General features: G+C 42.2%; 1 protein-coding gene and 1 long non-coding RNA gene across 3 annotated transcripts in view; both read right to left on the bottom strand.

The window, feature by feature from the left end:
- LOC142818362 (uncharacterized) overlaps positions 1-5629 on the bottom strand; it is a 118061-nt gene extending 112432 nt beyond the window's left edge. Inside the window, exon 1 of the long non-coding RNA XR_012895850.1 lies at positions 5428-5629. This is a non-coding gene — a long non-coding RNA (uncharacterized LOC142818362). The remainder of the gene's footprint in view (positions 1-5427) is intronic.
- Positions 1-12549, bottom strand: part of RORA (RAR related orphan receptor A) — a 552151-nt gene that overhangs the window by 508868 nt on the left and 30734 nt on the right. The gene's annotated exons all lie outside the window — the stretch shown is intronic.

The following is a 12549-nucleotide window of genomic DNA, read 5'->3' as shown; positions in this document are numbered from 1 at the left end:
GGATTCTGATCAAACATAGGAAGCAGCTTTGAAAATTAAAAAGGCACGACTCAGCCAGTACAGCCAGATTTGTATCTTTACAGAGAACTCTATGAAACAATATTATCAAAATTATGAACAGCAAATAAAGACTGGCCAAAGCCATGACATTCAGACACCAAAATTAACTACCAAAGGTTTGTATCCAGCGCCCAGTTTAAAAACCAGCTCACCTCACAGACTGGCTTGCTTGTCGCCCCATGCTGCTGCCTGTGATGAAGAGGCAGTAGCGCGGGATGGCAGCAGCCCTTGTACGCAGGGGGTCCAAATTCTCTGTGGAAAGAGACTGCTGGTCAGGGGAGGCTTCCAGAAAGCAGCCTGTGTCCACAGCTGCCCAGGCTCACTGCAGACAGCAGCTGCTCTGGCAGCAGCTCCTGTCCACAGGGAGCTCGGACCCCTTGCAGGCAGGGGCTACTGCCGCAAAGCAGCCTCTGCCTGTGGCGAGCCAGGATTCACTGAGGGCAGAAGCTGCTTCGCGGCAGCGATCCCTGGCCCCAGACAGAAGCAGCAGCATGGCGGGAAAAGGGGGCAGGCAGCATCACGGAGCCAGCTCTACCCAGCAACTGGCTCCTGCTCACCAGACACAGAGGAAACAAGGAATATGAGGGAAATGCGAGTAGTCTACTAGATTAACCCATAAGCCTAGGTTTATAAGTTCATCATTTAGTCGACTACTTGTTCACATACCCACATCTGCGGATTAGGTATCTGCAGCTCAGTTTTGCAGATATCAGAACCATAGAGCTGGAAGAGAGCTCAGGAGGTCATCAAGTCCAGCCCCCTACCCAAAGCAGGATCAATCCCAACTAAATCAACCCGGCCAGGGCTTTGTCAAGCCAAGATTGAAAAACCTCTAGGGATGGAGACTCCACTACTTCCCTAGGTAACCCATTCCAGTGCTTCACCACCCTCCTAGTGAAATAGTTTTTCCTAATATCCAACCTGGACCTCTCCCACCACAACTTGAGACCATTGCTCCTTGTTCTGCCATCCATCACTACTGAGAACAGCCTTTCTCCATCCTCTTTGGAACCTCCCTTCAGGAAGCTGAAGGCTGCTATCAAATCCCCCCTCACTCTTCGCTTCTGCAGACTAAACAAACCCAAATCCCTCAGCCTCTCATAGATCATGTGCTCCAGCCCCCTAATTACGGCTGTAGATGTGGACACATATTTTGTAACTGCGCAGGATTCTATCTATATGGTGCCTCAGTCTAGACCAGGGGTGGGAAACTTAAGGCCCAGGTGCCAGATGTAGCTCCCAAGTCTTAGGGCCTGCCCCAGCATTGGGGAGCCCATGCCGGCACTCCAGCCCCACACTGCCTCCCTGCAGCCCCTGGCACCCCAGACTGATTTTGCTGTGGGTCACCAGCCCCCAATCCAAAAAAGGTTCCCCACCCAAAGTCTAGACACTGAGGGTGTGAATTGTAGTGTTGCACTATAAGTACACTGAGTAGGCCCAATTGTTGCAGACCAACAGGTGCTTAGTTAGCATTAACATACCCTTATTTCAAACAGAACTATGTTTGCGCAAACTAGGTAGCCTTCAGTTCACACCAGCTGGGCCGATACAGGATAGTAATTGGGCAATACTTCAGAACACTTTGTAACTTACCAATCCTCTAAACAGAAATGCAAAGTGAAGCGAGTGATGAATTACTCAGTATGATTCCTGTATTTTCATTTGATGCTGATGATTGTCCACAGAGAAGAATAATGTGTATTTCCTACAAATATTTCTCTCTCACACCACACTCAGGAACTCTTCTTGAGAGAGGGTTTTTAATTTGCCAGGCATCATCCTGACATTTTTTTTAAACACATTGATAATTTTAGAATTAAGCACTTGGACAAAAAGAGAGAGACTCGGATGATCCAATACATTGTAAAAACTAATCAAATTTCAATGTGAACAAAATCAATCCCTGGCTGCACAAATCCCAAGTCCAACTGATGCTCTGGTTCCCACAGCTCCTTTGGCTTCACGAGTCCAGTTGCTAGTTCCTGTAGTTCAGCGTACTGAAATTCCCTGGATGTTCACTCTGCCACCTGTAGGTCCTCCATGGCTGTCAATTAATCCCCTGATGTCAACCTTTACAGAAAGGTTTCCCTATTTCTTTGCTGGATGAATTGGGAGACTAGTAGTAATGCACCAAACACACAACTCTGGCTTTAATTTATTTACACACTATATTGCCATTGGTTATAATACTTTTTTTTAAACAAATGAGATTGTGACGGGGCCACTCCGTTACCTCGCACTTCTGCCGCGCCATCCCCGGTATACTGGGGAGAAGTAGCTGCCCCGCGCCAGCCCCGGCAGTGCTCTGCCTGCTCCGCCGCAGCTGGGGGGCCCTACACCCCGCGCCGGAGCCCGGCGGGACCCGAGGGGAAGGGGGAGGCGCGGCATGGGCGTTCTAGCATGGGCGTTCTAGCCTCTGCCGGCCCGGGCCTGCGGTAGCAGGGACTAGGAGATGGGGACTGGCCAAGAACGCTGACGTGGCCCCCCCCTTCACGTTGGACACACTGGCGGCAGGATGTTTAAAAGAGGCACCACCGCTGGGAGATGTGGTCGCCGAGAGGAGAGTAGAGGGGTGACCCTGAACCACGGGCCGGGCACAAGGAAGACAGGAAGCGACACAGGGCAGGGTAAAAGCCCGGGTGGTTGGTGCGTTACTGCTTGGAACCCCCACCAACCAGAACTGGGACTCCGTCCCAGTCCTTAGGGCCCTGGGTCGGGGCTCGGAGTGAGGATGGGCCTGAACCCCCTTACCTTCCTCTGCTGCCTAGCCCAAAAGCCAGATGAGAGGCGGAGGATTTCCGGTGTCAGACTGTCGACGACACGGGTGGCGAGGAACACAGAGAGGGTACTTGGGCCAGCGGGGCCACGGGCAGGGAAGGAACTGACAGACCCAGGCGGGGTAGCCCCCCTGCCCTCTGACAGAGATGTTTGATCACTACCTGGAAAAACCTGAACCAGACCAGTTCATGAAGGCTCCCTAGTGGAAAAGGCAACTCCATTTAATTTTTACTATGAATACAATTATTATTTGTTCCATTTAGAAATGAAAACAAAAAAATCTTTGTAGAGAACTGGAATCCCCAAGCGGAAAACGAGAAGACAAGAGAATAAATGTGAGGCAAAATATTGATCATACACACTGAAAATATAGTCAAATCTTGCTTGCCCTTGCTCATGGCAATTGGGGTCGACATTGTACAGAGGTTAAACAGGGACCTTGCATTTCAAGGAATAAGAAATTGAATCGATTATACACAATATTACAATGATATGGGTACATCTAGACTACACCTCTCTGTCGACAGAGAGATGTAGATCAGGCACGTCGAAATTGCTAATGAAGTAGGGATTTATTAGCATAAACATGGCCACTGCTTTTTTCAAAATTGAGCTTATCTGGAAAAAACAGCAGTCTAGACGCGGATCTGTCGAAAATAAACCTTTTTTTGAAAGATCCTGTATTCCTCAAAAAATGAGGTTTAAAGGATTTTTCAAAAAAGGGTCTATTTTCAGTAGATCCACAGCTAGACTGCCATTTTTTTCAAAAAAAAGCTCCATTTCGAAAAAAGCAGCGGCCATGTTTATGCTAATGAAGTGCGAGATAATTAAATCCTTGCTTCATTAGCAATTTCGACATGCCTAATCTATACCTCTCTGTTGACAGAGAGATGTAGTCTAGACACAGCCTATGTGTGCCAAGGAAGGTCTTTTTATTATGTTGAGAACAGTACAGGCTGTTGAAATCATGATGAGATATGTATATAGGATGTATGTGTACATGTGTGTTTATGCACATGCGTGCACACCCACACAAGCAGACACCAGCTCCATGGTACAGCATCATAGTGAGTGATCAGACAGGGTAATACACCTCCCAAGAGAGGTCTAAACAGTTTAAGTGAAAGGCAGCCTGAAATTCAGGGACAGCCTTTAGGTAGGAACACTTGGATTCTCTTATATACTGAGGGGATACTCTGTAAGACTACGTCTACACTACACTTCTTTTTCGGAAAAAGGTTTGCAAATTGCACTCTGCAATGTGCGTATCTTTTGCAGATTCTTTTTTTGGAAGAGGCTTTTCTGAAAGTTGGCTCGTCTACAGTGGGCCAAATTTCAGAAAAACCTCCTTTGGAAGACTCCTTCTTCCTCATGAAATGAGTTTTGCAGGGCTTCTGAAAGAGCATATCTGCGGATGGACACAGCGGATGCATTCTGTAGTGTAGACATAGCCTTAAACTGTTCAAAAGAAGTAACTGTGTGTTAGAAAATGGATTTTATCTAATATGGTAGTGCAAAGCCTGAGTTTGCTCCTTTATATTTATTTAGTGCATATGTTTGCTCTCCCTTATAATTTCACCTGTGATTTTTCTATTAAAATAAACCCTGATTATTTTTACATCAAGCAGGTCTCCACTGTGCAAACTGTACGAGGATCATGCATGCCACAGTGAACTACTAACAGGGGAACGGGTGTCACATCTACATGTCTGACAGATCAGAGAGGAATGGTACTTAAGAACTCAGAAAATCGATTTGGGAAGACTCGGAACTTGGGATGGCCACTGGCATCGTGGGAAGCCACAGTAAGACCCTATGTTTGTTGGCAGGCTACACGTGTCAGGCATCTGAGCCACAGCAGCACAGCATTAAGGCATCCCAAGATTACAGGGCAGTGAGTGTCAGACCCCTTCCTAGTCTGAGTGCTGGCCAAAGCATCCCATGTGTGCATTTTCTCTCCATTTAAAGTCCAGAAGAGAATGCTGGGAGCAGCCTGCTCAGTGCAAGATATGCTACTGTGTTGGCGAGAAGGGAGCTTTTCCTCATCTATGACCTTATTCCTAACTAAATCGAGAGACATGACAATGCTTGAAAGCTTCTTCAGTAAGACGGGAGCTGAAGTCTCAGTTATGATTCTAGTCACTCTCTTATTTATGCAGGGAAAAGCTATATTTTCTGGGCCCATGAGGCTGCCAACTGGCTGCTCCATAGAAAAACGTTAAGGCATAAAGTCAAGAAGGAGTATTGGAGGAGTGAGACTAGGGAAGAAATATAGCTGGGATTTTGGGACTCATATTTTCTTTTGACAGCATGATATAGAACTTAACACAGCGGTTACTTTTCCAGGACCATTAGAGTGTCTGTGTGGATCTCTGCTGTCCATTCGTTCATTTAGTATTTGGGCCTTACAAGTTTATTAGGCAACTAGACCAGGAAGCACATTTTGCTTGCAGTTACACTGATGAAAATCCTAAATAACTTTCCTAAAGCCATGTCATTACTCCAGACTTACATCAGCATAAAAGATTAGAATTTGAATGTAACTGCTTCACATCTGTTAGCACATCACTGAGGGTGTGTCTAGACTACCTAGTTTTGTCGACAAAAGTGGACTTTTGTCGACAAAACTATACCAGCGTCTACACTACCGCTGAGTTCTGTCGACATAACGTCGACAGAACTCAGCAGTTTTGTCGACGCTGGTATACCTCATTTTACGAGGCATAACACCTTCTGTCGACAGAACTCTGTCGACAGAAGGTGTTATTGCCTGTAACGTTGCGTCCAGACTACGGAGTTCTGTCAACAAAGCAGCTTGCTTTGTCGACAGAACTCAATGTGTCTGGACGCTCTTTGTTGACGGAAGTTTTGTCGACAGTATCTGTCGAAAAAACTTCCGTCGACAAAACGCGGTAGTCTAGACGTACCCTGACAATAAGGATAGAAAGCGTGTTACAGAACGACTGTTTTTCCATGTATTTGCCAATGTTTTCCCTCCTGAAGACAGAGCCATTATTATTAGACTGAAATGTGCCTTGTCTGTATTTTCTAGAACCTGAACCATGATAGTTTCTCCCTCTGGAGCTATATCATTGTGAACGATGAGGGCAGTGAGACAAAGTGAACAGAGCCAAATGCCTAGACAATGTACTCCTCTATATTAATTGTAGGCCCCCCAAAATTTCACTCTACTCACTTAAACTACCAGATATTCTTACTATTGTCATCCTTCGCCACACCGCACTCCAATCCCAGCAATCATCATCTCTTCCAGGTTTCTTAGCTTAACATACCCAGACAGTTCTGCCAGGTGGAGAATCCATCTTTGCCAGTGAAGGATCATGCATATTTATAAAAGCGACGAGGAGTCCTGTGGCACCTTATAGACTAACTGAAGTGTAGGAGCATAAGCTTTCGTGGGCAAAGACCCACTTCGTCAGATGCATGTAGTGGAAATTTCCAGAGGCAGGTATAAATATGCAGGCCAGGATCAGGCTGGAGATGACGAGGTGGATCCAATCAAGGAGGATGAGGCCCACTTCTAGCAGCTGATCTGGAGGTGTGAATTCCAAGAGAGCAGAAGCTGCTTTTGTAGTTAGCGAGCCATTCACAGTCTTTGTTTAATCCAGAGTTGATTGTGTCAAATTTAAAGATGAACTGTAGCTCAGCAGTTTCTCTTTGAAGTCTGGTCCTGAAGTTTTTTTGCTGCAGGATGGCTACTTTTAGATCTGCAATTGTGTGTCCAGGAAGATTGAAGTGTTCCCCTACAGGTTTTTGTATGTTGCCATTCCTAATATCAGATTTGTGTCCACTGATTCTTTTAGTAGCGACTGTCCAGTTTGGCCGATGTATATAGCAGTGGGGCATTGTTGGCACATGATGGCATATATTACATTGGTAGACGTGCAGGAGAATGTACCAGTGACAGTATGGCTGATCTGGTTAGGTCCTGTGATGGTGTTGCTGGTGTAGATATGTGGGCAGAGTTGGCACCGAGGTTTGTTGCAAGGATTGGTTCCTGAGTTCGAGTTATTATGGTGCGGTGTGTAGTTGCTGGTGAGAATATGCTTCAGGTTGGCGGGTTGTCTGTGGGCAACGACCGGCCTACCTCCCAAGGCCTGTGAAAGCGAGGGATCATTGTCCAGGATGGGTTGTCTCAGGCTAAGAGGTGATCTTCTCTGGTATGTCTGTAGCCTACTTACCTGTTATCTTGGAAACGGCAGGGAATTTGAAAGGCACTTTGTCCAATTAGAAGTGTGGAGAAATATTCATCCTGTCTCTGACTAAGATGAAGCACTTCTTTCAGAAGCTGTAGTGGCACAGTGCCAGCTTTAGGGAGTCCAACTCTTCTGTGCAGAGCCAACAGTTATTAATTAGTTTTATTAGTGGCAGGTCCTTAATGTGAAGTGACAGGGAAAGAGAGACTATCCCATCAACACCAAAATATAAATTGTCCAGATTTTGGTTGTGCTGTTTCACAACATGTACAGGCGGCCAGCCAGGGAAGAGTGAGGAAAAGTGAACACAGCCAAATGTCTGTCTATAGTGTTCCTGTATATTAATGGTATGCTGAAAAGACTAAGTTACTTCAGGTGCCTCTCTGGGGAAGTACACATGAATATTAATGATGAGGGAGGGAGCATCGTGAAAAATAACATAGTTTGAGCTACAGCTGTCATATCCCTTGAGAGCAAAATAGACAAGATTATGGGGACAAAGCCTGTTCACATTTCTCACTTTAATGTAGCTGAATGCATGAGTGAAGTGAACAGGATCTGGTCTCGAAGCTGGAATCAGTGTCAACTGCCCACCTTACAATAAAGTTCTGAGGAAAAAAGCGTTTATTTTTGTGCACATAATATAAGTAGGAAGTAAGTTTATCAGATTGCATGCTTCAAGAAACAGAAATTACCATTATTATTATATCCAAATACAGTCTTACTCAGATGATCAGAATCTTAGCATCAGATATTACTTATTGCCAGAAAACCCTATTCTGTGAATTACACCTTTTAAGAGGAAGGAAAGAAAGAATAAAGGTGAGTTGTGCCCATTATATTAGTCAAAGTTCTGGATATGCATGAAACACCCTGTTTCTTATGATATATCCTAAGTAGGTTAAAAATAACTACATTTTATAACAGTAGCAGAGGGTGCAAGTTATATTTTAACACATTAGATGGTGGATGGGTTCACTTAACAGGATAATACATGTTAGAATACAACCTCCCCCGTTTACAACAAACTGTGTTAGCTAACAAATTTAATAAAACCCCTTTTATCTTTGGAAACGCACACTAAGAGATCAAAGTGTAATGTGCATACAGATTTTGAAAGAATCAATTCCTGCTGAAGTAATTTCTGAGAAGATATGCAATAGTGTCATTATTATTTGTATCCAAGTACTTCATAGAGATCCCAACCACAACACAACAGGGATTGTGCTAGCCAAAGTAAGAGACAGTCTCCGTCCCAAAGAGCTTACAGTCTGAACAAAGAAAAAGATAGAGAAAGGAAACAAGGACATTGATTTAAAATGACTTGCCCAAAATGACATGACAGTTTAGCATCAGAGCTGGGAACAGAACTCAGGTTTCCTGACTGTGAGTCTGGTGTCTACTCAGTAGGCCAGAGATTCTTAAACATCTTTACGGACCACCTGAAAATTGCTGAGGGTCTGAGTGCTTTGTATAAATGCACTATAATAATTAAGATTTTTGTTCTACCAATAAAAGCACACAACTCATATTTTAAACAGCCACACTCTTACCTTTAAAATGAAGAGTTATAATTCAATCTCATCACAACCATGCTACACGTACACTTACAGTCTCCTAAAAATGAATCAATGGGTCTAGTTTGTGTAGCGTAACTACTAGCTCTTGCTTCTTGAAAGTTCTGGGCTTTCAATTTCTGTTTCTCAGCTGACTAAAAAGTAACATATGCGAAGAAAGACAAAGGTTAACTGGACTGTTATTGTTCTGTGCTTATATGGTGGTGGACCTTGGTTTAACACAAGAGAAGAGTTAGTTAAGACATTATAAAGACAGAGACAATATATAGGAAAGCATAGAAAGAAACTGAAGAGTAGACTGGAAAGAAAAAGGAAAGACTTTATTCAGCACCCACACAGAGCTTTCTATATTCCCCTATGCTTTTGCCATAGAAAAACTGTCATGGTTTCTGGGTGTAAAAGAGATCCTAGCAGGAAATATTTTAAAGAAATTTGTTCCCTGGGTAAAAAAAGAAGGCATGTCAAATATAAGCAGTGCAAGAAGACGCATGGCCTAGCTGCAAGAATTAAACATCATAAGGAAAACTGCTTATTGGAAGAAAATGGAATGACATGGATGAAGATGTAGATATGGCTGAGTGAATCGACGGGTTAGTAACTTAAATAATTCACTTTGCAATGCATCGTTCTTCAAGGCTCTCTCTATGCCTTTTAATATGAGTATGATTTGACAAGTAAATTCCCAAGCTGTCTGCTGTGTTGGATATTGCTAGAGGTAAAAAAAAAAAAAGTTTAGCTTAGCTAATCCTTATGGTTTGGTTAATTAGTTAACTAGGTTTAGAATCTATCAATCAAGTATAAAATACAGAAGTTTCAGTAAGAGAAATCTACAGTTACCAGTTGCCACTAAGTGTCAATTTTTTATTTTATACGTTCCCTTTATTTTGGAAGATTGTGGCCAGAGACCATAATGATGATGCCAAGTTTATTCCCTAATTTACTCCAGCTTTTCCAAGGGAACCCCATTCTATACTTGTTTTCGCCACAAAAAAACCCTACCAGGCGTGCCAGTGAGTGCAATGGGGCTTACTTCCAAAATTAAATGTTTTTCTCTTCAGCATCTGAGGAAGTGAGTTGTAGCTCACAAAACTCATGTTCTAATACCCTAATAAATCTATTAGTCTCTAAAGTGCCACTGGACTTCTTGCTGGTTTTGCTGAAACAGACTAATACAGCTACCCCCTGAATTCCAAGCACAATCAATCTGAGCTTTTTTGGTAACTTGATTTAAATCAATGGTTTTTTGTGTGTGATTTACATCATGATTTAAAGCAATGATTTAAATTGCCTTCATTGAAATCAATCCACCCCTACTGCTTTATCTGCAAGTTCGGGGAACTCTCCAGTTTTTTTAATCCAAAACTCAATTAGGGAATGTGTTTTTAAATTCTGACCATTATGTTTCATCACAAGAAATCCCAACAAGCACTCATGTGCTAATTCGACAAACCAAAGGGCAGCTCGCTGAATTTAAATCTGAAAGAATTACATATCCAGTTGTTTGGTTCAGCTTTTACTGAAAAGCAATCTTCAAATTGTTGCTTCTGACTGACAAGATGTTCTTCAATGTCATTTTTCCCTTAGAACCAGTCAATTTTCAGACAGAAAGCCTCCCAATTTTGGAACCTTAGAGGGAACTGTCCACAGACCATGTGAATGGAAATCACAGACCATGGACCACAGTCTGAGAGCCTTGGCACTAGACCACACTGCATCCCCTCTCACACTAGAATGCCACAAAGGTCTATGACTCCAATACAACGTTCTGACCAGCTTCCCCAACCTCAAATACAACACTCCTTTCCAGTAGGATACTTAAGCTGCATGCAGCATATTTTGTATCAATGCCCTTATGTGGAATTGGGCAGTAAGATGGAAGAGGATAATTGCTTCGTTCCCTCCATTCACCTCAAAAAACGAGGGAAAATTACATTAATAAAAAAAGATCATGCATCATTCCTGCAATCAATCTATTGGGGATTTTATTTAAAAGGAGAATGTAAGCGAATGGTCCAGAGGTAAACTACCAAAATAAAGAGTTATGTTTCCAATATAATACAACTGCCCAGTCAGAACAACATTCTACAATCCATGCTGTACAATTCAGAAATCATGTGGTTATCTGAGATTACACCTGCAATAAAGGGCTTGGAAAAATATTAATCTGGTAGAAAGCTTTAAAGCTGCAATGTTAAATCAAAGACAGTCAAGGCTGCCCTCTCAAGTTCTGAAGTAAATAATTTCCCAGTGGAGAAGGACCCCTATGGCTCTAACTCATATGATCTAATGGTAATGTTTTTAATTAAGCTGGCTTTATCAGATCAGCCAGCATGAGGAGATACCCTAAAGAAAACTAATCTTCAAATGGGAAGAAAGAGAAAGAGAAATTATATTTGTTTTCAGAAATCTTGAAAACTCAAAGAAACATCAATACACAAGTCAAGAGTCTGTATTATTATTTCAGCTATAACAACATAAGTTATACTGGTAACTTCATATTGTGGTACCTCATAAGGATAATGTAAGGATGGTCACCTTGCCAAAAAACAATCAAAACTCCCAACGTTAGCTCTATTTGCTCAGCTACACAACAGAAAAGAAAAACTGCAGCAATGTCCTGGCACCACATTTTAGATCTCCAACATTTGGCTACACACAATTCCATTCTCAGAAATAAATGCATTTATTTAGGAGGATGTGGTTTCACAGTCCTAAACAGGAGTTTGTTGTCAATGGAAGTTGTATGTCTTTGTGTGCCTTAGAAATCTCCCCTACATGCCTCCAGAGTGCTCAATGCTACTCAGGGCACCAGAGCAACATCTACATTGTAGCGCTATTTCAGATTACCGGAGGTATTCCAAAATAGCTATCCCATGTCTTAACAGCAAGCCCGTCATTTCAAAAATAATGGGCTCACTATTCCAACATCCCTGTAAACCTCATTCCATAAGGAGTAAGGGACATTTTGGAATAGAGGATAATTTCTAAATTTGGCACTGTGCAGACAGAACCAAATTATAAAATAAGCAATTTCAAAATTGACTCGAAGTAAGTTACACAATTCGTGTAGCTCTAACTGCGTAGTTTATTTCAAGCTCTGGGTGCACTATAGATGCACCCAATGAGAATCACTGTCTTGGGCCATTTATAATGTATATCTAAGTAAAATGTATATTTTACTTTATATGCATTTGTTTATTGTGTTTTAAAATTTTTTGTAAGCCACCTCGAATATTTTAAAGAGAGAGGTGGGGTAAAATATTTTAAATAAATAAAAATAAATAAATAAAATAAACCCAAGCACATACAAGACCCTCTGGAAGAACCAAAGGTGATATCTTTGAGAATCACAGCTCTCTCGTGCTGTCAAAGGGGAAGTAAGGCTATCACTTATTTCCCCTGTCAGTTTTCCTGTCCTCTTTTTGAGAGAAAAATCATTTAATTTCTTGATTCTGCTCTTGATGCATTTTGGATTTGTATTTATATTATTATATTATGTGGGAGGTTTCATGTTCAAATTGCTCATTATAAATTTGCTCCAGCATTACTGTATCTGTAAATCTATTATGTAGCGTTGAATGAAGTGGACACACAGAAATGAATAAAAATCATACTCCAAAGTTAAACAAAATCTTTTATGAGTTTCATATAGTTTGGATTACTTTTTTTCCTTTTCCATTACTTTTCACGGTCACATTCCCCTAAGTCCAAGTTCTGACTATGACTGGAACTAGTAATAATGAAATTGACTAAAAGGGCGACTTCCAGCATGAAATTGAATGTAACACAAGTAATGGCATGAATCACTGGAAATTAGGGATGTCATCGTATAAACAGCTACACGATTAATCAATTAAGTCTAGGCTTACTGGTTAATCTTGTTGACTACACGCATTTCCCTCTTCGCCCCTCCCCTG

The sequence above is a fragment of the Pelodiscus sinensis genome, chromosome 14 (genome assembly GCF_049634645.1).
Source record: "Pelodiscus sinensis isolate JC-2024 chromosome 14, ASM4963464v1, whole genome shotgun sequence".
Taxonomy (NCBI): Eukaryota; Metazoa; Chordata; order Testudines; family Trionychidae; genus Pelodiscus; species Pelodiscus sinensis.
This window is presented reverse-complemented; position numbering and strand designations above follow the sequence as displayed.